At 42.5% G+C, this 24,396-nt stretch overlaps 1 protein-coding gene across 5 annotated transcripts in view; it reads left to right on the top strand.

The window, feature by feature from the left end:
* The window catches only part of hivep3b (HIVEP zinc finger 3b), a 399,719-nt gene that overhangs the window by 125,804 nt on the left and 249,519 nt on the right, over window positions 1-24,396 (top strand). For 3 of the 5 annotated variants that reach the window (XM_087976805.1, XM_043717598.2, XM_087976804.1), the window contains exon 3: window positions 23,438-23,530. The exons of the other annotated variants lie outside the window; for them this stretch is intronic. The gene's annotated coding sequence lies outside the window, so the exon portion shown is untranslated. The remainder of the gene's footprint in view (window positions 1-23,437; window positions 23,531-24,396) is intronic. 5 annotated transcript variants of the gene reach the window in all.

Below are 24,396 nucleotides of genomic sequence, written 5' to 3'. Positions count from 1 at the left end.
GAAGCAATTTTTGTGATTAGGTTATAAACTTCCCTATAAATCAAGGAGAAACGCATACAGACAAGCAATTCTTGGTTAGAGACAAGAAAACTGCAGAAGTTTAGATTAGATTAGATTAGATTACTTACAGAGTGGAATCAGGCCCTTCGGCCCAACAAGTCCACACCGACCCGCCAAAGCGCAACCCACCCAGACCCATTCCCCCACATTTACCCTTTCACCTAACATTACAGACAATTTAGCATGGCCAATTCACCTGACTTGTACATTTTTGGAGTGTGGGAGCACCCAGAGGAAACCCATGCAGACACAGGGAGAATGTGCAAACTCCACACAGTCAGTCGCCTAAGGCAGGAATTGAACCTGGGTCTCTGGCGCTGTGAGACACTGTGCCACCGTGCCACCCTTGGAATCCAAGGTAGACAAGCAGGAGGTTAAAAGAATGCAGCAAGCCAGGCAGCATCAGGAGGTGGTGAAGTCGACTTTTCGTGTGTAATCTTTCTTCAGGACGGGGATGGGTGTCAAGGGAGCTGCAGATAAAGGTGCGGGGGAGGGGGGGGAAGGGGGATGCGGGGTGGTGAGGCAGGGATAGGTGAAGATAGGCAGAGGATATGACCTGGCTGGTCAATAGGAGGAATAAATCCAGTTGATAGCTGGAAGGAAGAGTTGATCAGGCGAATGGAAGGGAATGGGAGGGGCTATGAAGGGAGTTGGGGGATGGGAAAGGAGGTGATTTGAAATTGGAGAACTCAATGTTGAATCTTCCAGACTGTAGGATGCCCAGGCAGAAGATGAGGTGTTTATCCCTGTGCAAACATCAGAGAGAAGAGGCCCCATTTCCTAATTACCCCAGCGAGATGCAGGAGGGAAATGGTCTTTAGTCAAAAAGACACATCTCACAGTCTTCTGTTCCGGGGGCAGCTCAGTGGCTCAGTGGTCAACACTATTACCTCACAACACCAGGGACCTGGGTTCAATTCCACCTTTGGGCAACTGTTTGTGTGGATTTTGCACATTCTCCCCATGTCTGCGTGGGTTTCTTTCAGATGCTCCTGTTTTATCCCACAATCCAAGGATGTGTAGGTTAGATGGATTGGCCATGGGAAATGCAGAGTTTCAGGGTAGAGGAGTGGGCCTGGTTGGGATGCTCATTGGAGGGTCACCTGTGGACTCAATGGGCCGAATGGCCTGCTTCCACACTGTAGGGTATCTGTGTTGCTAGATTTGCCAGGAGAAAACAAATCACTGGAATGGGCTATACTGCTGATGGCCGGTTTAAGAAATTCTCCAAAATCTGAGGAAAGTCCTTGAAGCCAGTGAAATGGGCTTGGAGGTACTCATTGGAAACTGGGAGAAACTGTGTAGTGTTAACAAAAAAGAGATGCAATTCCACGGTAATTAAAATGGTGCTGGGCACAGAAGGAAAACATTATTTGCTTTAGTTTAAACAGCAAGTTTCCCACAAAAAGAGAATATGGTTTTGGCAATTTTGTTTGTGGTTTTAAAGTTTTTAAGCTATGAAATTGTGCAGTATCGTTTTGTCAGCTGAGAAAAGGAAGATCAAATCTCTTTTCAAAAGTTATCAACTTCTAAAGATTATGTAATATGGAATACTAAGCAGGAGAAGTGGCTGCTTAGAGGTGTAGAGGGATTTTATTGAAGTACATGTCCATCAATTCTTGAAAGACTCAAGATAAATGGATAAATTGGTTAAGAAAGTTTAGGGATCCTTTATTAGCCAAGGCGTAGAATGTAAGTGCAGTGAGATAATGCTAAAACTAGCTGGTTCACAGCTAGAGTACAGTGTGCAGTTCTGGTCACTACATTATCAAAAGGTTATCATCACATTAGAGAAGGTACAAAGTAGATTTGTAATTCTGAGTCATCAGACTAAGCTCCACTTCAGAGATTTGAGAATATAATCTTGGAATTCCGTCTTTCAGATGAAAAGTAAAACTGGGGCCTTAGCAACCTTTTGTGGTGGATATAAAAATTCCAACAAAACCATTTTACAGGAGAGCAGAGGAGTTCCAGCTGATGCCATGGCCAAATTCACTAAAACAGCAAATACATGATCATTTATCAGATTCCGTTTGTGGGATCTTCCTGTGTACAACATGACCGGTGAAGTTTGCTGCAACAGTGACTGCATTCATTGCCCCCTTGGTGTGGGACATGCCAATCCGCTGACTAATCGCTCCCTGCCTGCTCCCACACCCCCTATCCCTTTCCAAAATGTTATGTGCCCTGCTTCGATTCTCAAATATCAGCTCAGGTTTCTCCAGTGATTGAACATCAGACTTCCCTTATATGACTGATGTGGCAAAATATTTTTAAATTAGGCCATGTGGACTCAGGCCAGAGGCTGTGTGGCAAAGTGCCTATTCTAACATCAATAGACTTTCGATGACTTTCAAAGATAGAAAGGATGGTATTTATAATACTTTATTCCAGCTTCTCAAAACCATGCCAAAGCACTCATGTAAAATCACTTGGAAATGCTGATCAGAGATCAAAGTCCTCCAAATGCCAATGCATTGATTGTTAATTTGTTAATTTTGATAATGTTTTCTGGGATAGTTTTGGCAAAGATAGAGCATACAGAACTGAAGGTAATCACATGGTGTGGGTTAGTAATTGGTTGAGAAGTGAGTAGAACTAAAGGGAACCTACTCTAACTGGGGCAGGTTGCAACAAATGTGTTCCTCAGAATCTTGTACTGGGGCATCTCCTTTTTACCTCATTGCGATTAAGGCTATTGATTAATGGATCCATTTTGCAGGTGACAGTATGTTTTGGGGGCCAAGTCAGATGTGTAGGTGGGACCAGGATGAAGTGAATTGTCATGTAATCATTAATGTAGTTGCACCGGAACCACCAGAACTAGCAGGAATTGGTTTAAGATGTGATTGAAACAGTGGTATCTTTGAGGAGATATCGATCCTCCCAAACTGCAATGTTTGCCTAAATTATTGAGATCTGGGACGGGGATTTGAACTCCCCGATTTTATGGCTTGGAGGTAAAATGGGGACAGAGAATGAAGTGGAACAAACCTCAATTTTGTGTGCACACCATAACCAGCTCAGTGAAGCTGCACATTTGTGAGCAAGCACCTCGCTGATAATCATAGTGAAATAAACGGAATATTCTACTTTGCACATTCTCTGTTCTCAATAGCTTCGGTTGTGTCTAGACATTTTGTCATCTTTGCCAAGTCTTGAACACAACATTGCTTTTAAAGCCATTGAGAAACAATTCAGTGAGCTGATGAAACCTTTTACCAAACAGTAGTTCTCAAATTGAGCAGCAGCGATTCCCTTGATTGTGCAGCCAAAGAAGATAAACTGCTTAATTATTTTTATTTCCCCTCATCCCCACCCTGCCACCTCCCTGTCTTAGTCATGATCACTCAGCGGGAGAAAGGTGAAAGAAACCAGGAATAATTTTGGCGTTGTTCTTGTTTTGAATCCTTTTATTGAAAACAAGAGTTGAGAATGATTATTGTGCAAAGTGGGACTATATCCCTGTGGTGTGCACCACTACAATCAAAAATAGCTTTATTCCATTTTTCCTGTGTCCGTTGCAAATGCCTTAATTTTAAAAACGTTTCACAATTTAATAATTTTGTCAATAGACTGGTAAACTGACCATTCAGAGAGTTTCTTACTCTTGTAATATCAATTACAGGTTGTAAAACAGAGGATGGGAGTGTGGTTGAATTAATATTTAATGTGCTGTTCGTCCACAATGATTCTACAATCAAAAAGCATATTGTAAATCAAAAATAAATGTGTGAATTTTTTTCAACCAGCAAGCTGGCAGGAAAGGGGAATGAATGGTTGTGTAGTTCCAGTAGCTTTAGCTGCTACCACTTGGTTTGAGCTGGAAGCTGACAGGTTCAGTATAATTTGGCATATGTTTTTATATGTATAGATGTGGAGGCATATATTCATTTATAACTACATTGCTTTTTGTTTCTCTCTGCAACCTATATTAATGTCTTTTAAGGAAGGAAATCTGCCATCCTTACCTAGTCTGTCGTACATATCACTCCAGATCCACAGCATTGTGGTGACTCTTAACTCCCTTATGAAATGGCCTAGAAAGCCAATCAGTTCAAGGGAAACTGGGGATGGGCAATAAATGCCAGCCATTTCAACAACACCCACATCCCATATTGGACTAAAGTAAAAAGAACATATTTATGAATAGATGTAGATTTATGAACCAATCTGCCTCACTATCTTACATACATATTTGGAATACTGTGTACAGTTCTGGTCGCCACATTACTAAAAGGATGTGGATGCTTTGGAGAGGGTGCAGAGAAGGTTTACGAGGATGTTGCCTGGTATGGAAGGTGCTAGCTATGAAGAGAGGTCGTGTAGGTTAGTTTTCATTAGAAAAAAGGAGATTGAGGGGGTCCTGATTGAGGTCTACAAAATCATGAGGGGTATAGACAGGGTAGATAGAGATAAGCTTTTTCCAAGGGTGAAGGATTCAACAACGGGAGGTCACGCTTTCAAGGTGAGAGGTGAAAAGTTTAAGGGGGTTACACGCGGCAAGTACTTTATGCAGAGGGTGGTAGGTGCCTGGAACGTGTTGCCAGCAGAGGTAGTAGAGGCAGGCACGGTAGATTCACTTAAGATATGTCTGGACAGATGCATGAGTAGGTGGGGAGCAGAGGGATACAGATGCTTAGGAATTGGGCAACAGGTTGAGACAGTGGATTTGAATTGGCTCAGTCTTGGAGGGCCGAAGTGCCTGTTTCTGGGCTGTAAATTTTCTTTGTTCTTGCATTGAAAGGCTGTTTTTCTCATCCTTAGAATACCCAAAGTGCTTCATAGCCAACACAAGGGGCAGGATTTTCTTGCCCATTGATGGCGAGCTGGAAGTGGGGGTCTTGGCAAGGGCACTTTGCAGTAGTTTTTTGATGCAGTCTTGCATTTTCATGATAGAACTGCATTTGTAGCAACCAGCCGCCAAAAAGAGGCTGGCAGCCAATTGAAACATTTAACAATCCACTCCGGCTCAATTCCTTTGGCCTGCAAACATTTTGCCAGCAACAGAACTGCCTCCTGCCTGCCAGCTTCATGGAGGCAGTTGTCTGGAAACCTGGAAGGGCCATCACAGCTGGAGGCTGCCTGCCCAAAAGTAGGCCATGGACAGAGAAAGCGATAAACATAGCCCCAGTGGACAATCTGGGGACACCTGACTGCTTAGCCCCTCGGAGTTTTAATTTAAACCTTGCCTCTCATTCTTCCTGATCTCCAGACTCCCTCAGTAGTGCCTTTTTCTCCTGTTGAAGCTCCTGATGCTGTTGAGCGACCAACCCTCAGAATTGGCCCATTAGCTTGCAATCTGCAGTAAGATTGAGTTGGCCCCGATGCCAGTGAGTGAGAGCTCAGAATCCCTGATTGCGTCCAATATTCAGGTCCCAAGGCACATGTGAGAATCCTGCTGGTTGTTCTTGAACTCCAGTGACTGTTGATGTGTAGGCAATCATGTGGGTAAGTCAGCTGAAGGATGGTACTTGCCTCAGGATTGCAGGGGAGTGCCAGCAGGGATTATGCGATCGAGTCATGTAATACAGAATCCATAGGTGTCTGACCCAGACAGGAATGCTAACACTGTTGGATGATTACAGGCTGTCTTTAGCTATGACGCTTTCCATACTGGAATATTTTAATGGCAGTCTCTGAGTTTGTGTAAGCTAGCTGATGAGGACAGTGTGCAAACGATACTGAAGTGTACTTCCCGAAAAGAGTATTGGATGATAATAATTGTAATTACATATGATCCAAACACTGGAAAACACTCAGCAGATCAGATAGCATCTCTGGGGTGAGAAACAGCTATTAATGTTCAGCTTGCTGACCTTTCATTTGGGTTGGAAGATGCTCAGTGAGCCAGTGGCCGATGTTGGTTTTCATTGAGGGTAAGGAAGGGTTAAAGCTGATGCTAATTCTGTGAAGTCTAACATCGTAAGAAAGTGTGTGGGTACAGCTGTTCACATTCCTGCAGCTGGCTGCCTCTCCTACAGCTGACCAAGGGAAATAAGGAAATGAAACCATCGTTTTCCACATCATTTGCTGATGTGCTGTGGATCTGACCAACATTCAGTTATTCCATTTATTCAGTAATCTGTTAAAACTATTTCTTATTTTCATGAGAATCATTTTCCAGAATTTAACCTTAATCAAAATACTGCCATTCTCCAGGTATGGAATGCCCTTTGCTGTATTTATGCTAAGATGCCTTCTTGTGAATGGCCAATCAAAATCATCAGGCTATTTTCAGTTCGCATGTATGTTATGGAACAGAGGGGATGCGTGAGAACATGCCTATAAGTGAGTCACTCGTGTGAGGGGAAAGATATCCTGTGTTTACTTGCGGTGAATTTTCACACGGTCCTTTTGGACCGCACCTGACCATTGTTGTAGAAAGTTAAAAGTTACAGATGTCTTGCCAGGTATCAGAGAAGGCCAGGAAAGAAATTAAACCTTGTGACAACCTCCCTGTTCATAGAATAGATGTACCGTATATATGTGTATTCATAAAGTACATGTGTATATTTACTGCATGAATCTTTGCTGCACACGTGACTATCTACTTCACGTGTTGTCATCCTCAAATTGAAGAATAACTGACAATCACTGTTCTTACTGCAACTGGTCTATTGTAGTTATATGTATATGTGCATGTGTTAAGTTAAACATGCACATACAGTGCATTTATGTGTATACAATGTCAGTGCTGCAGATGAGGTCACACACTCAAAAATGCAAAGAATCTAACCCTCCAGATATCTGGAAAAATGATTTGGTTCAATATCTGTTTGGACGTGAGATCCTGGGACAAATGACATTCAAAAATGGGTGCAACCAGGTCTCCTTTCTACCCTCTTATGTTTGTGTGTACTTACAATCAACACAGAAATTTATGAAGGAAACTTGACTCCTGAGTACGTGAGTTCAGAATTAAAACTATTTAACACCTTCAAATTATTCATGAGCCTCTAACTTTTCCTCAGCCGGAAATCTGTATTTCAGTCTTGTTTTATTGTGTACATCACGATGAACAATTGACTCTTCGTGATAGAAATTTTGGTTAAAGCATTTACTTCTGTCACATGTTCCCGCTCAAACTTTACAAGAGCAATACACCATAAACTGCTACAGACTTTAAATTTCTTATTCTTTCATTAACTTGGATTCTCCTCCCATTGTTGCAGCTTGGTGTAAAATAACATTCTGTGTTTAATTTGCCCATCACTTGAGGAGGGTTACATCCTTGACTGTTCATAGTTATAGAGTCATAGAGTCATAGAGATGTACAGCATAGAAACAGACCCTGCGGTCCAACTCGTCCATGCTCACCAGATATCCTAACCTAATCTAGTCCTATTTGCCAGCACCTGGCCCCTATCCCTCCAAACCCTTCCTATTCATATACCCATCCAGATGCCTTTTAAATGTTGCAATTGTACCAGCCTCCACACTTCCTCTGGCAGCTCATTCCATACACGTACCACCCTCTGTGTGAAAACGTTACCCCTTAGGTCCCTTTTATATCTTTCCCCTCTCACCCTAAACCTATGCCCTCTAGTTCTGGACTCCCCCACCCCAGAGAAATACTTTGTCTATTTATTCTATCCATGCCCCTCATAATTTTGTAAACCTCTATAAGGTCAACCCTCACCCTCCCAGGCTCCAGGGAAAACAGCCCCAGCCTGTTCATCCTCTCCCTATAGCTCAAACCCTCCAACCCTGGCAACATCCTTGTAAATCTTTTCTGAACCTTTCAAGTTTCACAACATCTTTCCAATATGAAGGAGACCAGAATTGCACGCAATATTCCAACAGTGGCCGAACCAATGTTATGTACGTTGCAACATGACCTCCCAAATCCTGTACTCAATATTCTGACCGATAAAGGAAAGCATACCAAACGCCTTCTTCACTATCCTGTCTACCACTTTCAAGAAGCTATGAACCTGCACTTCAAGCTCTCTTTGTTCAGCAATACTCCCTAGGACCTTACCATTAAGTGTATAAGTCCTACTAAGATTTGCTTTACCAAAATACAGTAACTCACATTTATATAAATTAAACTCACTCTGCCACTCCTCAGCCCATTGGCCCATCTGATCAACATCACATTATAATCTGAGGTAACCTTCTTCACTGTCCACTACAATTTTGGTGTCATCTGCAAACTTACTAACTTTACCTCCTATGTTTATATTCAAATCATTTATATAAATGACGATAAGTAGTGTATCCAGCATTGATTCTTGTGGCACTCCATTGGTCACAGGCCTCCAGTCTGAAAAACAACTTTAATGCCATGCTTTTTGATATTAGTGGCATTGATGAACTTGGATGAAGATCCATTGCAAAGTATTTTAATAACATTTAGCATAAGCAGGCTAACATGTTCGATCAGGCTTCAGAGGCATTTTAAGTCTTTTTTTTCTGAGCTGTTATGCATATTGCATGCGCATTTTGACTTCTTTCATCTACATTGCAGGCTTTGTTGAATTGGTCCTCAAACCCCATACCCATTATTTAATAATAAAACAGTTTTTCACAATACACTGTGAAGGAGGGGAGTGGGGTATTAATCTGTGTGTCATGACAACGATTGGTGGAGGTCAGTGACTAGCTTCCCACTAACGTGAGGCCTTGTTTCTAGGTTTAGGCACTGTACAGTGCAGTTGTCAGAGCTAATAAAGAGCTCCTGAAAAGATGATAAAAATAAATGCTATACATGGTACACACAGTTTAAAGAGATAGCAAGTGTTGAAAGTACTTCCTCATTGTCTACTAGTAAATGCACGAGTGTATAAAATATAACATCCCTTGGATCTGAATGCACTTCCTTTGGACTTTTTTCCCTTATTCTATGTCTACATTCGTAAGAGAAATTGTAATGTGAAAAGTTCACACATGCAGGAGCTCTGGCTCTGACGTCTACTGGGTTACTCGTATCCAGTGGGTTACCCAAGCCATTAAAGATGTGTTCCCATCCACGACCAAGAACGCAATCATCTGGTATGAAGATGGCGATGGATTTATAAAGGCTATCGATGTTGGGGCCTGCTGTACTTCCAAAGAAAGATAGACTTACATTTAGAATAGTGCCTTTCATGGTCCTGGCACAGCCTAAAATGCTTTGCAGCAAATAAAGCTCTTTTTGAAGTATGTTCAGTGTTGTAATGGTAAGGATGCAGTGTCCAATTTGCGCATAACAAGCTTTGACAGAATAAATGAAACCAGATCAATGTTTTAGATGCAAGTATGTTGGTCCAGGAATATTCTTTAAAATAGCACCCAGGATTCTTCTACATCTGCCAGAGAGAGAACACAAGGCCTTGGTTTTAGATGTCACCCAAAGATGGTACCTCGTCAGAGCGACTCCCCCTCAGAACTGCACGGGAGTGTCAGTTAGCTTTTAAGCTCAAGAGTTGTCATGCTGTTCTGAAGGGAAGAGTGCAATGCTACAAAAAGAGCACTCATCTTCTCAACCACTGACATCCCTTGCCCTAATTTCTCAAGTCCTGGTTTCCTCTGGCTTGGTGTGCTATTTCCTCCTGAAGTTTACATGTTCTGCCTTCAAGATGTGATGCATGCCCTCCACAGTTTCAGTGTCAGGCCAAGTGTTGCTCATTGCGTTTGAGCATTTCCTGTGCTGTGAGAACTGACACTTAAGAGACTCAACTTACAGTTTGCACAACTGTTTTTTTTGCTCACAATGTGCTGTTCATGTTTTGCACCTTATCATTGTCAGCTTTGCTTCACCATCTCAGATAATTCAACCACAATCAATGTGTTCAATATTTTTTAAAAACTTGATTCAGGCTCATCTGACCTACCCACCTGGTAGGTCAGTATAAAACACAATGGGAATGATTTGCTTAAGTGGAAGAGTGGAGGAATATTGTAAGTACAATCAGCTGAACAGTCTAACTCACCCGCAGACCAGATCATTTCTTCCCCTCATACTGTTCCAGGTTGTCTGGACTCTACATTGTCAGGTGCAGTCTGATGTGCTAACCTTCATGAGAATTTCCAGGCATGTTTGAACTTGTGAGGAGCATTATTTTCAGGAATCTAACCAAGTTTCTCAGACTTGGAGTTAAAGTCAGAGACTTCAGAGATTTCTAAAGCACTTACTTGAATTGCTTCCCAAAGTCATGTTCGAAAAAGACCTCAGCTAAAAGTAACAATAGAGTTGACCTCCTCAAATGCTCACACTAAATCCTGATTACTGGTTCACTCCCCCCGGCCCCCACCAACCCCAGCCCTTCCAGGTTACTTCCACTGACCCTCTGTCAACTCTGTGAGCTGTCACAACATGACTGCACCCCTCTGACCACCCAACCACTCCCTGACCTGACTGCATTATTGCCCCCAACTATAGCCCAACCAGACATGGCCAACTCCCACCATTACTGCCCCCCCCCAACCTGAACTGACCATCCTTTCTGACCTGACCCATGGACTCCCTCACCCAGACCTGCCACTGTGCCACATTACCCTCCAAGCACCCAACCCCATCTCACCTGCTTGCCACTCCATCCAGCTAACACACACCAGCTGACCAACCCACCATCTCACCCGCTTGCCATTCTATCCGACTGCCACCTACTACCACATCCACTTGTCACCCTTTCCACCCATTACTCTACCAACCATCTTGCCCACTTACCACGACACCCACCTACTCATCTACAACTCCCTAACCACCTTAACCATCCACTCTTTCATCCACTAACATTCACATTGTACCTTTAAACTTGCTGTTCAGCAGTTAATGCCATAAAAGGGACATAGCAGGCGATCCACCAACTCAATAGCATTGTAATGAAATATCCCAATGATGCTGCACATTGCCTTTATGGGGGAAGAGTGGAGGACTTGTTAGGAGCAGCATCGACGTAGGAAAAGTATTTAGGTAGAGCACCAGTCTGCCAATGAATTTTGCTCCTTGGAAATCCAGGGCATTGTGTCTTCTCCTTTTCATTGGATTCTGTTTTATTTACATTTTCTCCAATTTTCCAAAGGCTGTGATGGGGCAATATGCCTCAGATACACAGCAGCCTCTTGTAACTTCCACAAGTGACCATTCTTAACGTCCAAGCTCAGGTAGTGAGTGGTGCAGGCAATGGGAAAGAGTCACAGAGGCTCTCCTACCATCACTTCCCTATTCAACCTCCACACATAACCAACAATCAACATCAATTATACATTTGCCTCATTGCTGTTTGAGGAATCTTGCTGTCTACAAATTGCCTTCCACGTTTCCGACCATTTCAATAGCATACTCTTCGAAAGTATTTACAGGAATTCAGCTCCTTGAGCCTGTACCAGTACTCAATCAGATCATTGCATTTTTTAACTCATTCACATGATTGGGTGTTGCTGGCAAGGGAAACATTTATTGTTAAAAGTGAACTGCATTTGCTGTGGGTCTTGAGCCACATGTAGGTCAGATCAGTAAAGATGACAGAGTTCCTTTCCTAAAGGACATTAGTGAACCAGATGGGGTTTTTCTCTCAATTGACAATGGTTTTGTGGTCATTATTAGACTCTTAATTTCAGTTTTTTAAAAATTTCCATTAAATTCAAATTCCGCCATCTGCCCTTGCAGGATTCAAACCTGGGCCTCCAGAACAACATCTAGGCCTTGGGATTAATAGTCTAGCAATAATTCCACCAGGCCATTTCCTCTCCTCAATATGCTATATTATAAATACATTTACATTCTTTGATTCTGCATCCTTATTCACCCTAGATGTAGAAAAAATCTATCCATCACAGATTTGAAGTTATTCTGACACTCCTGTAAAAATTGCACTTCAATAATTTTGTACCTGAGAAAGTTGAACAAAGCTTAGAGCCATCCGATATTGAAACAGTCCCAGAGAAATGGAACCTTCTAATTCCATCCCATTTATTTATAACATGGGGAAAATATGCATCTGTTGTTCCCCAGTACATAACACCAGTGTCAGTAGAATCACAGGAAATCTGATAATAGGTTCATTTTCACTGATGCATGTTCTTAAGGGGATTTCCATCATGGTAAAAAAGAAGGGACATCAGCAGACATTCAGCTCTCATCTGTTCCAGCTATCAAGTTGGATCTGTATCAAATCATCTTGGTTCTGTAACCCTAAGTACACATGCCTAACATAAATCTATTAAACCCAACGTTGACATTTCTTGTTCACCTTCAACTTCAACACCATTTTGGGGAGAGAGTTTCTGATTTCCTTTACCTCCTGCATAAACAAGTGCTTCCACACATTACCCCCAAATAGAGTCATAGAGATGTACAGCACGGAAACAGACCCTTCGGTCCAACTCGTCCATGCCGAGCAGATATCCTCACTTAATCTAGTCCCATTTGTCAGCACCTGGCCCATATCCCTCTTAACCCTTCCTATTCATATACCCATCCAGATGCCTTTTAAATGCTGCAATTGTACCAGCCCCCAGCACTTCCTCTGGCAGCTCATTCCATAGACACATCATCGTCTGTGTGAAAAAAAATTTGCCCCTTAGGTCCCTTTTATATCTTTCCCCTCTCACCCAAAACCTATGTTTTCTGGTTCTGGACTCCCCCACACCAGGGAAAAGACCTTGTCTATTTATCCTATCTATGCTTCTCAAGATTTTATAAACCTCTATAAGGTCACCCCTCAGCCTTCAATACTCCAGGGAAAACAGCTCCAGCCTATTCAGCCTCTCCCTGTCGCTCAAATCCTCCAACGCTGGCAACATCCTTGTAAGTCTTTTCTAAGCCTTTCAAGTTTCACAACATCCTTCTGATAGGAAGGAGATCAAAAGTGCATGCAATATTCCAACAGTGGCCTACCAATGTCCTGTACAGCCACAACATGACTTCCTAACTCTTGTACTCAATACTCTGACCAATAAAGGACAACATTCCAAATGCCTTCTTCACTATCCTATCTCCTTGCGACTTTACTTTCAAGGAACTATGAACCTGCACTCCAAGGTCTCTTTGCTCTGCAATACTCCCTAAGACCTTACCATTAGGTGTATAAGTCCTGCTGTGATTAGCTTTTCCAAAATGCAGCACCTCACAAGAATCTAAATTAAACTCCATTTGCCACTCCTCAGCCCATTGGCCCATCTGATCAAGATCCCGTAGTACTCTGAGGTAACCTTCTTTGCTATCCATCACACCTTTGGTGTTATTTGCAATCTTACTAACTATATCTCCTATGTTCACATCCAAATCATTTATATAAATGGTGAAAAGCAGTGGACCCAGCTTCGATCCTTATGGCATACCATTGGTCACAGGCTTCCAGTCTGACAAGCAACCCTCCACCACCACCTTCTACCTTCGAGCCAGTTCTGTATCCAAATGGCTAGTTCCCCCTGTATTCCATGAGATCTAACTTTACTAACCAGTCTCCCATGAGGAACCTTATCGAACGCCTTACTGTAAGTCCATATAGATCACATCCACTGCTCTGCCCTCATCAATCCTCTTCGTTACTTCTTCAAAAAACTCAATCAAGTTTGTGAGACATTATTAGCCACGTTGACTATCGTTAATCAGTCCTTGCCTTTCCCAGTACTTACAAATCCTGTCCCTCTGGATGCCCTTCAACAACTTGCCCACCACCGACATCAGGCTCACTGGTCTATAATTCCCTGGCTTGTCCTTACCACCTTTCTTAAATAGTGTCACCACAATTACCAACCTACAGTCTTCCGGCACCTCACCTGTGTCTATCGATGATACAAATATCTCAGCAAGGGGCCCAGCAATCCCTTCCCTAGGTTCCCACAGAGTTCTAGGGTACACCTGATCAGGTCCTGGGGATTTATCTACCTTTATGTGTTTCAAGGTATCCAGCACTTCCTCCTCTGTAATATGGACATTTTGCAAGGTGTCACCATCTATTTCTTCACATTCTATATCTTCCATATCTTCCATGTCCTTCTCCACAGTAAACACTGATGCAAAATACTCATTTAGTGTCTCTCCCATCTCCTGCGGCTCCACACGTAGGCTGCCTTGCTGATCTTTGAGGCCCTATTCTTGTCCTTAATGTATTTACAAAATTTCTTTGAATTCTCCTTAACCCTATTTGGCAAAGCTATTTCATGTGCCCTTTTTGCCCTCCAGATTTCCCTCTTAAGTATACCCCTAATGCCTTTATATTCTTCTTAGGATTCACTCGGTTTATCCTGTCTATATCTGACATATGCTTCCTTCTTTTTCTTAATCAAAACCTCGATATCTCTAGTCAACCAGCATTCCCTACACCTACCAGCCTTTCCTTTCACCCGAACAGGAACATACTGCATCTGGATTCTCATTATCTCATTATTGAAGGCTTCCCATTTTGCAGTCATCCCTTTACCTGGAAACATCTGCCTCCAGCCAGCTTTTGAAAGTTCTTGCCTAATACCGTCAAAATTGGCCTTCCTCCAATTTAGAACTTTGCTTTTAGATCCGATCTATTCTTTTCCATCACTGTTTTAAAACTAATAGAATTATGGTTGCTGGCCCCAAAGTGCTCCCCCACTGACACCTCAGCCACCTGCCCTGCCTTATTTCCCAAAAGTAGGTCAAGTTTTGCACCTTCTCTAGTAGGTACATCTCTATACTGATTCAGAAAATATTTTTGTACACACTTAACAGATTCCTCTCCATCTAAACCTTTAACATTATGGCAGTCCCAGTCTATATTTGGAAAGTTAAAATCCCCTTCCATAGCCGTCCTATTATTCTTACAGATAACTGAGATCTCCTTACAAATTTGTTTCTCAATTTCCTGTTGACTGTTAGGGATAAACGCCACTCCCCCCTCATCTCTTGCCTGCCTTTCTGTCCTTCCTGCAGCATTTGTATCCTGGAACATTAAGCTGCCAGTCCTGTCTATCCCTGAGCCACGTTTCTATAATTGCTATGATACCCAGTCCCATGTTCCTAACCATGCCCCAAATTCATCTGTTTTCCCTGTTAGGCCTCTTACATTAAATTAAATGCAGTTTAATTTGCCTTGTTCTCTGTTTTGTTCCTGCCTGCCCTGACTGTTTGACTTGCTTCTGTTCTCAACTGTACCAGTCTCAGATTGCTCTCTTTCCTCACTATCTCCCTGCCCCCCCCCCCCCCCCCCCGCCACCTTACTAGTTTAAATCCTCCCAAGAAATTCGAGCAAATCTCCCTGCCAGTATATTAGTCCCCTTCCAACTTAGGTGCAATTCGTCCTTCTTGTACAGGTCACTTCTACCCCAGAAGAGATTCCAATGATCCAAAAGTGTGAACCTTTCTCCCCTGCACCAGCTCCTTAGCCACTCATTCATTTGCTCTACCCTCCTATTCCTACCCTCACTAGCTTGCAGTGCCATGAGTAATCCGGATATTGCTACCTCCTTTTTAAATTCCTGCCTAACTTTCTATATTGTCCCTTCAGAATCTCATCCTTTTCCCTTCCTATGTTGTTGGTTCCAAAGTGTACAAGAACCTCCTGCTCGTCCCTCTCCCCTTTGAGAACATTCTGCACCCTCTCCAAGATATCCTTGATCCTGGCACCAGGGATTTTTTGCTGCTGGCTGCAGAAATGTCTGTCTGTGCCTCTGAGTAGAGAATTCCCTATCACAATCGATCACTTGGAACCTGACATACCCCTCATTACATTAGAGCCAGTCTCAGTATCAGAAACTTGGCTGTTCATAGAACCTTTCCCTGAAAGTCCATCACCCCTACATTTTCCAAAACAGCATACTTGTTTGAAATGGGGATAGCAACATGAGACTTCTGCACTACTTGCCTACCCGTCCTATCTTTCCTGGAGTTAACCCATCTACCTGACTGTATCTGTGGCTTTTCTCTCTTCCTATACCTGCCATTCATCACACCCCCTAGCTCTTTTAAATTCCTCATTGCCTCTAACCGCCTCTCCAACCGATCCATGCGATCTGATAGGATTCACAACCAAAGACACTTTCTGCAGACATAATTATCAGTAACATAGAAACTCTCCCTAAACTCCCACATTCAACAGGAAATGCACATCACTCTGCTAAAGGCCATCTTTGCTTCTTCACAATCTATAGACTCAGAAAACAGCACCATCTTGTTGCTTTAAACAAAAACAGTGCTCCAGGCTAACTTAGTACTTATGGTTTATGTTTTTAAAATTTAATCAAGAGACAGATCTCAATAAAACATATAATCAAGAAAGAACCCACTCTTCCCCCGCTATAGATTTACAGCAAGGTTACACTTAAAAACCATGCACTTATCTGTTCTTGTGCTGCGAGCTTTCCCACACAGCTTCGTCCAAGGTCAGCTGCGAATTTCGCTGTTTGTTTAATTTTTCCTAGGCCCACTCCAATGTCTAGAGTTACATGAACTCAAACAACAAAGGCAGTAACTGTGCAGATTCACTGCTGTGTCAGTTAGTAGTGTAGGTTTCTTCTCTCATTCCCTTACTGACCACATGGTTGCTGTCTTTTCTCTGTCTTCTTCCTTTTAAAAGTGCAATTGTTTTGATCTTTTTTCTCTTCTGTTCCAAAATAATGTAACAACTTATATCACAGTAATTGCTACTCCTGGAATTAGAGAGAATCACCTCCAAAACCTAAAATACTCTTACAGACACAATTTTTTTCCCATCCTCCATCTTGGATTAGCCAGGATCCTGTGCTGAGCTCTAAATTATCCTTCCCATGGCCAAATAAACAGTTTTTATCTCTGTACGCTATAGATTCCTTTGAAAATTTTAAACAATTGCAAGAGGTATAACATCAATCTCCCATACATAAAAGATTGACAGCAAGAGTGCGCAGATTTAAAGTAATTGTTGAAAGAAGAAAAAAGTGAGAAAAAATATTTTTATGCAGTGAGCTGCCAGAGCTTGGAAAGAGACTGTGGTAGAGACAGGCTTGATTAAAGCATTCAGAAGGGAATTAGACTGTCATCTGAAAAGGAAGGATGTGCAGGATTGCAGGGAGAAGGCAGGAGAGTGACACCAAATGAGCTGTTTGTTTGACGAGCTGGTGCAGGCATCCTGAGCCAAACAGCTTCCTTCTGAGCTGTAATAATTCCAAAGTGGTCTGACTATTTTATACTCAAGGGAATGAAAACAATCCTTGTCTGTGGAATCTGTCTTTGTAATTCACAACGAAACATTTTTGATGAACAGTTAATATTGTGCTGCAGGCGAAGTGGGGCTTGATTTGCAGACAGAAACAGTCGGTCCAACAAACAGCAATGAAATTATGACCAGAGGATCTGTTTTGGTGATGTTAATTTGAAGTATGAATGTTGTGCAGCATGGATATTATAAGCTAGACAGAGCAAGATGAAGTAAAGGCTCTGCACATTGTATTTTGACAGAAATCTCCTCCAAATTCAGGAAACATTGCAGCAACATGCATGAAATAATTGTAACTTATTGATGTGGTGTTCATGTTTTGATTGGTATAGTAGTGTGTACAAGTGCGGTAAGTAATGGGTGCTTTCGGTACTGCTTAAGATGTTCCCTGATAAGGGAAGTTTCATCCGAGTGTAGGCAGTTACTCCAAGGACGTCACAAAGATCGTTTTCCATCAAAATAAGTTTACCAAAGACAGAATCAGACCGAGAGCCAAACGGCATCTTAATCTCCAGATTAGAAAAAGAAACAATTCATGATCATTTATCAGCAATTAGATTTTCAATTTATTGATTATATGCTGAAAGTGAAAGTGATTCAATGGAGACTGGAAATTGGGGAGAAAAAAAACAGGAAGTCCTGGAAATAGGCAGTGGGTCTGTGAACAGGGGATGGAAATTGGAACCAGGTGCACATTATTTTATATGCAATGAAACCCAGCAATATAATGATTCCAGGAATCTTTCTGGTTTGGTAATTAACATGAATTAAATGGTCTTCCTCATGCTTAAGTAGCCTATCACCTTGTGTTTGCTGTGCTTGCTGAATACACATCGCTCCATAGCAAAGGAATCAGAAAGCGAATCAAGGATTATAGAGAAAAAGCAGGGGACTGGGGTTGAGGGTTATCAAATCACCATGATCTCATTGAGTGGTAGAGCAGACTCAGTGGGCTGAATGGCTTACTATTTCTACTATTATGTCATATAATCTTATGATCCTTGCTTTTAATATCCCCAGACTTTTGTTTAAACCTGCCAATGGTCTCACCTCTGTCTATCTCTGTTATCTCCATCAGCTTTACAACTTTCAAAATTTCCTTCAATTCTGGCCTCTTGCTTGTCCCAGTTTTTATTGCTTCAATGTTGATTGCTCTATCTTCATCTACCAATACCTTAACTTCTAGAATTTGCTGTCTCCGCTTGTTGACCTCTAAGTTATTCTTTAAGTTGCTCCTATCTCTTTATCAAGCTTTTGATCACCTGTACTAATATCTACATACCTGGCTTGGTGCTGAAAATGTGTTGCTGGAAACACATGCCCGAAACGTCGATTCTCCTGCTCCTTGGATGCTGCCTGACCTGCTGCGCTTTTCCAGCAACGCATTTTCAGCTCTGATCTCCAGCATCTGCAGTCCTCACTTTCTCCTCGATACATGGCTTGGTGTCATGTGTTGGAAAGTGTTTCAGCATTGTATCTGAGAATGGGTTGCTATGTGAAAGATTCTATGGGTTGACAATTCCCAGTCTCCTGGAGACCGACCTGGAGATGCAGGAGAGAGAGATGCTTATAATAAAGCAGGGCACTTTCCCAGGAGCCAGTTTGAAACTGAGTTTGTTACTTGCTCCAAACATTTGGAAAGCCAAATTAAGGCACAGTTCAGGACCCTTTAGTGTCAGTGTTGGTGGTTTCTCTTCGTGTATAAAGGCCAACTGTTCACTCATTGAGACTATTATTGATAGATACAGGAGGTTGACAGCCCACAGTCCTGTTAGTCACTCATCTAATAGAGGAGTTTTCCCTCCAACCCCAGGCCCTACTAGGCTTCTCAATGTGATAGCTCTATTCAGACAGCCGAAGGCACCTCTATTTTGAGGCACCCTCACACTCATCTGCTGCTTTGGCAGTGCCCACTTCTCGAGTGGGATTGATGGTCTGACATTATTGGGCCTCTACTGGGTCTGCAGCATCAACAGAGCACCCATCATCCTTGGTGAGACAAAATAGAAGAACAGTGTTAATTTAGTAGCTACCTCTCGGGAGCTTGTTCTAGTGGGCCTAATGTTGCGGTCCTAATGGCTGCTGCCAACGCCAGCCTTGTAAACTGCAATTCATTCGTGCCAAATGTTATAAGCATTCGCAAAACAATACTGACCTGTCATAGCGCACTGTTGGTTCATGCAGGGACAGTGACGTCAAGAGTGAGATAGCGCACTTCACTAATCAACTTCCTGTCCTTAACCACATCCTGGGGTTTTCTTTGTCATTGTGATAAAGTCTAAATATTGCACACTGAGGCTAAATTTAGATCCCACCCACTGAGTCTGTGTTGCGTGGGCCGGAGAGGTAGAGAGGTGAATGGGCGCTGAGAAATGTCATCTTTGGTTTCCCACTTCCACTTCCACTGTTTGACACGTCAGATAGATTGCCTGTAGAAGAGTTGAGAGCTGGTTTACTATCTCTCGGTGCGGTGAAACTCAGAAGCAGTTGCGCTTTCTAAATGAGAATCAGAGAGACAAAAAGAAAAAATCAAGCTCATTTATTTTTAACCTCATCCACCCCCTCCATGTACCAGACAATGTTTCGAAGAGTGTCATTGTTGTGGGATTGATAAACATCTGCTGATCGGTGCAACAGGCGAGAAATGTTGGGAGTTTGTGGTCGAGCATGTGGTACCATGGACAGATTACAATGGCTTATTTGATGAACGAGAGCCCATCACTGAGCTGTGACACTGAGATCTGCCTCATGAATGAAGTGACCTTTGTATCCACTGGCATCAGTGTTCTCTTCTGTTCCCATTACTTCTTCCAATTGATCCCCCCTGGTGGCTACACGTGAAACAAAGCTGTGCAGACCGTTAATATTGATGGTCACTGTTGACCAGAATCTCACTGGAGCAGCCGCATACATGCTGTGACTCCGACAGCACCTCAGAGACTGAGTATTCTCCAGCAAGTGATTGACAGAAGCCTCTCTGTCATTTCCAAGATACAAGTGGGGAGAGGTGGGACGTAAAGTCTGCGAAGCTGCAGACACCTCAACCAACTCAACGCAGTCTCAGACAAAGCTGCCCACTTCAAGTCACTCCCTTCACCACCAGCACACAGTGCATACCATCTACAAGATTAACTCCAGCAACCTGCCAGGGCTTCTTCAATAGGACCTTTTGAAAACATGTACCATCTAGAAGGGCAATAGCCAGTGCCTTTAACTTCATGTCACCCTCTAAACCAAATACTCCATCCTGACCTGGACATTTAATTGCTTCTTCATCGTCACATCCAGAAATCCTGAAACAGCACTGTAGGAGCACCTCCACTTTACAGATAGCTGCATGGTTATGGTTCAGGTGCTTGTAAGCTTGGGTAATGAATGCTGGCCTTGCCAATGTCATAAGTATCCAAAGAATCACCAAAAATAACCTGCCCTCATGCGAGCCATTATGACATGCCGGCGTGCCATTAAAGTCCATGCAGTTAACAGCACCATCCAGTGAAAAGTCATGTCTAGACAGCTGGAATGACACCTGGCTCTCCTAGTTTTCCACAGGAATGCTGAGATTGTCTAGTTGGAGGATTCCGTGTGTTCCCATCACAGTGCCTGTTCATTCACGATCAGCACCTTATAATCAGCAACAGTGTATGTCATCCAAAGGCCCACAGTACCAGTTAAAGGGGCCCAAACACTTATGAAGTTTTATGTTTCTGCCCTAGGACTCACAGCCCAAGATTGTACACCAACCAAAGCTCGTGGAGACCTCCTTTTGTGTTTCCTATGCTACAACAGTGCCAATGCTGCCAAAATACTTGGTTAGGTATGAAGCACTTTGAGATAAATACTGGTCATGAAAGCACTACATAAAAGTTAGCTCAGTTGGCTGGATAGCTCTTGTAATTTAATATAGCCAGGCTTTATAAAACATAGCTATATGCACGGGATTGGAAGAGAAGACATCTCCTGAAATCCTACCTTCCCACCAGAGTGGCAATATCATTTTTTTAAAAATTGGTTTCAATTAATTGTATGTTCTTGGGTAAATTTAGATCTTTAGCCACTATTTATGTAAGACTTCCAAATACTTAGGTCCTTACCTTGACTGTCAGAAATGCCTCAGATCACTGCTATCAAAGTCTGTCAATCAATGGCTGAGTGCAGCAGCCATTTTGCATGCAGCTTGATTCCACAAGCAGCAAATAAATGAATGGTTACTCAAACAGTGTACAATGTTTTTATTGGTGCTGGTTGAAGAATTTTAACCTGAAGTCCGAGTAACTCCCTGCTCTTCTTGAAACCAAAATTCCGCTTGGTCCGCCATTAAATGTCTCATCCAGTTATGACATTCGTCCAAAGCTTTGACCCTTTCTATCCCTCCATGGCTTTGCCACTGCTGATCTCGGTATCTTTTTCCAGTCTTGCATCCTCCCATGTACAAGAACAAGGGCAGCAGACCCATTGGAACGCCATCACCTATAGGTTCCACACCCAATTCTGACTTGGAACCATGTATCCTTTCCTCTAGTACCTGGGTCAAAATCCTGGAACTCCCTCCCTAATAGTACGGTGGGTTTACTTGCACCATCTGGTCTATCATTAAAGGAGGCAAATCAACACCACCTTTTCAAGGGTAATTGCGGATGGGGTCAATAAATGCTGGCCCAGCAAGTAAAGCCCGTATTCCCTGAATGAATTTAAAAACAAATTCCTCTGTGAAGTCGATACGGTAATAAGAACAGAAAATCTATTTATCTCAGCCTTAAATAAACCCGGTGACCCAGCTTTGAGAGCCCTCTGTGGTGAAGAATTCCACAGAGTCACTCCCTTTTGAATCTGTTGTTCAAACTCTTGTCTTTGGAATAGCTAGGTTGAAACTTTATTGCTGGAACAGCACAGCAGGTCAGGCAGCATCCAGGGAACAGGAGATTCGACGTTTCGGGCACAGGCCTGTGCCCGAAACGTCGAATCTCCTGTTCCCTGGATGCTGCCTGACCTGCTGTGCTGTTCCAGCAATAAAGTTTCAACTTTGATCTCCAGCATCTGCAGACCTCACTTTCTCTTTGGAATAGCTAAGCTTTCAGTCTTGTTTTCTCAGCACTGCACTCTCCTGAATTGGTTTGTGTGACTGTTCTCAAACTGAGACGCAATTTGACATAAGGTGGATGTGGACGAGATGCTAATGAAAACTAGGACCCCAAAACACGACCACCACTTACACTCCTTTCCCTAAAAAAGCTGGCAATGAGTCCTTTGAATGATTGGCATGAGTACTATATAGCTAAATATATTTATATTACAGAAAGAAACACTTGCTCCAAGAAGCAGTGCTGATATTTTGCTAGTTACCCCTTTGCCTTGCCCTTGTCCTCTGAAATCCAAATCTGAAACCACGAGCAAATGAACCCCTTTCACTTTACCTTCACCCTCTGTGGATTACCAGACAAATCAGACACCTTAACAGTAAAGGCTCTGATCGGTATGAGGTAATTCTGCACTTTCATCCCTCACCATATCCTTGTTAAAGGCCCCACTGTGAGTGTGGAAAGTATCAGTTTTTTGCCAGTTGGTTGAATTCACAGAACTCTTCAATACTGAGGTCCTTTAAAGTTCTGGCCCCTAACACCATCCTGATTTCCACATTCCAAATGTTGGTGGCCATCTGTTTTACTATCCAAGCTGTGAAATTCTCTCTCTAAGCTGCTCCACTCCTAAACGTCTCTCTCTCCTTCTTGACAATGCTTTACCCATCTGCATTTCTTTATGTAGTCCAGTGTCAGTTATAATGTGATAGTACTTGTGAGTACCTTGAGACATTTTGCTACGTTACATATATATGAGCTGTTGTTATTGTCAACCTGCTGATTTCCTATTGGCAATTACCAAGTACTTGACTTAAGGGATGTTGGAAGACTGAGGAGATTTGGGGTTAACAGAGCTATTCTATGGTGCAAAACAGCACTGGCTATATTCCAGAATTCTCCATCCATGTTCCCTGTCATTGCTGATGCACTTGTGCACAATGTTGGGAGACGAGTAGAAACTCTGAGAAATTAGGAGTAAGATACACAGATCACAATACATTTTACTGATGATGAGATAAGTCTCTGATATTTATAATAAACCTGTTAAAGTTATACATTGAGGAATCTGGCAAGGACATAGTTAGTCATTTGTTACAGGTCCTGCTAGAAGCATTTTCCCATTTCCATTGTTCAATATTGATAGCAGAATCAGGCAAATTATTGACAAATGCAAACTATTTAATTTTTTTTGTGTCTCTGCAGGTCAAGTAATGATACTGGATTAGAGATGTCAACAAATCCGCAGAGTGTAAAATAAGAGAATGGATGTGTTCTAATATCAGCAAAAACCAAAAGGTAAATATCTTTTGGTTTGGCGATTCACTGGTGAATACCTAGTGGTTACAGCTGTCATTCTATGATGTTGGCCCTGTTACTTCTTAAATATGTTGTAGTTTGTCTAATCTGGACACAGCCCATTGCTGGATGTATGGTCAATTGTTATCATGTGGCTCTAGTCCATCACAGAGTAGTTGTGCCTCTTGACTTTTACCATGATTTGCATGCACAATCAGATTTGTACACAACTAAAGTAGCCAGAATTTGCTTCTGAAGCCCACTTTAATAGTGGGCTCTCTTGGCTTCTCTGACTAACGTTGAGGGTGACTCCATGATGGAGATTGGAGCTGATCAATGAACTATTCCTGCAGAAGGGAATCCTGATTAGATCTGGGTAATTGTGACTCTGTTGCATGTCAAACATTTTTTTAATTAGAACTTTACATGTACATTTGTTGTTACACTTCAATTTCCTTTCATATCCTGCAGATGGCCTTTTTTTTTATTTTTGTGTCTTCAAATGAACTTTAGATGATAGCCATGCAGCCCAGTTGCCTGATTATGAATCTGGGTTTCCTGGAAGTGGATAGCATTTTCAGAAAAAACTCTTTCACTTCAGGGTATCTTGAGATAAAAGTGCTCAGTACAAAGGAAGGCTTCTGCAGACCTGTTACAGTAACGAGCCGGAGTGTGGATTTTAGTTTAATATCAACTGATGTGCTGTTCCACATGAATATTGGATGTTGTATAGTTGCCCAGGGTGCAGATAAGAAGCCTGAGAGATGGCCTGCCAGCAGAGAGTTAGTACATCCCACGGACCAGGCTGCAAAAGGCTGACTTCATTGGGTCTTTGCACTGGCACCCATTCTTCTCTCCCTTTGTGC

The sequence above is a fragment of the Chiloscyllium plagiosum genome, unplaced genomic scaffold (assembly GCF_037043375.1).
Source record: "Chiloscyllium plagiosum isolate Xiang-an unplaced genomic scaffold, Cpla_swu_hap1 HiC_scaffold_30, whole genome shotgun sequence".
Classification (NCBI taxonomy): Eukaryota; Metazoa; Chordata; class Chondrichthyes; order Orectolobiformes; family Hemiscylliidae; genus Chiloscyllium; species Chiloscyllium plagiosum.
The sequence above is the reverse complement of the archived record's forward strand: the minus strand, read 5'-3'. Positions and strand labels throughout refer to the sequence as shown.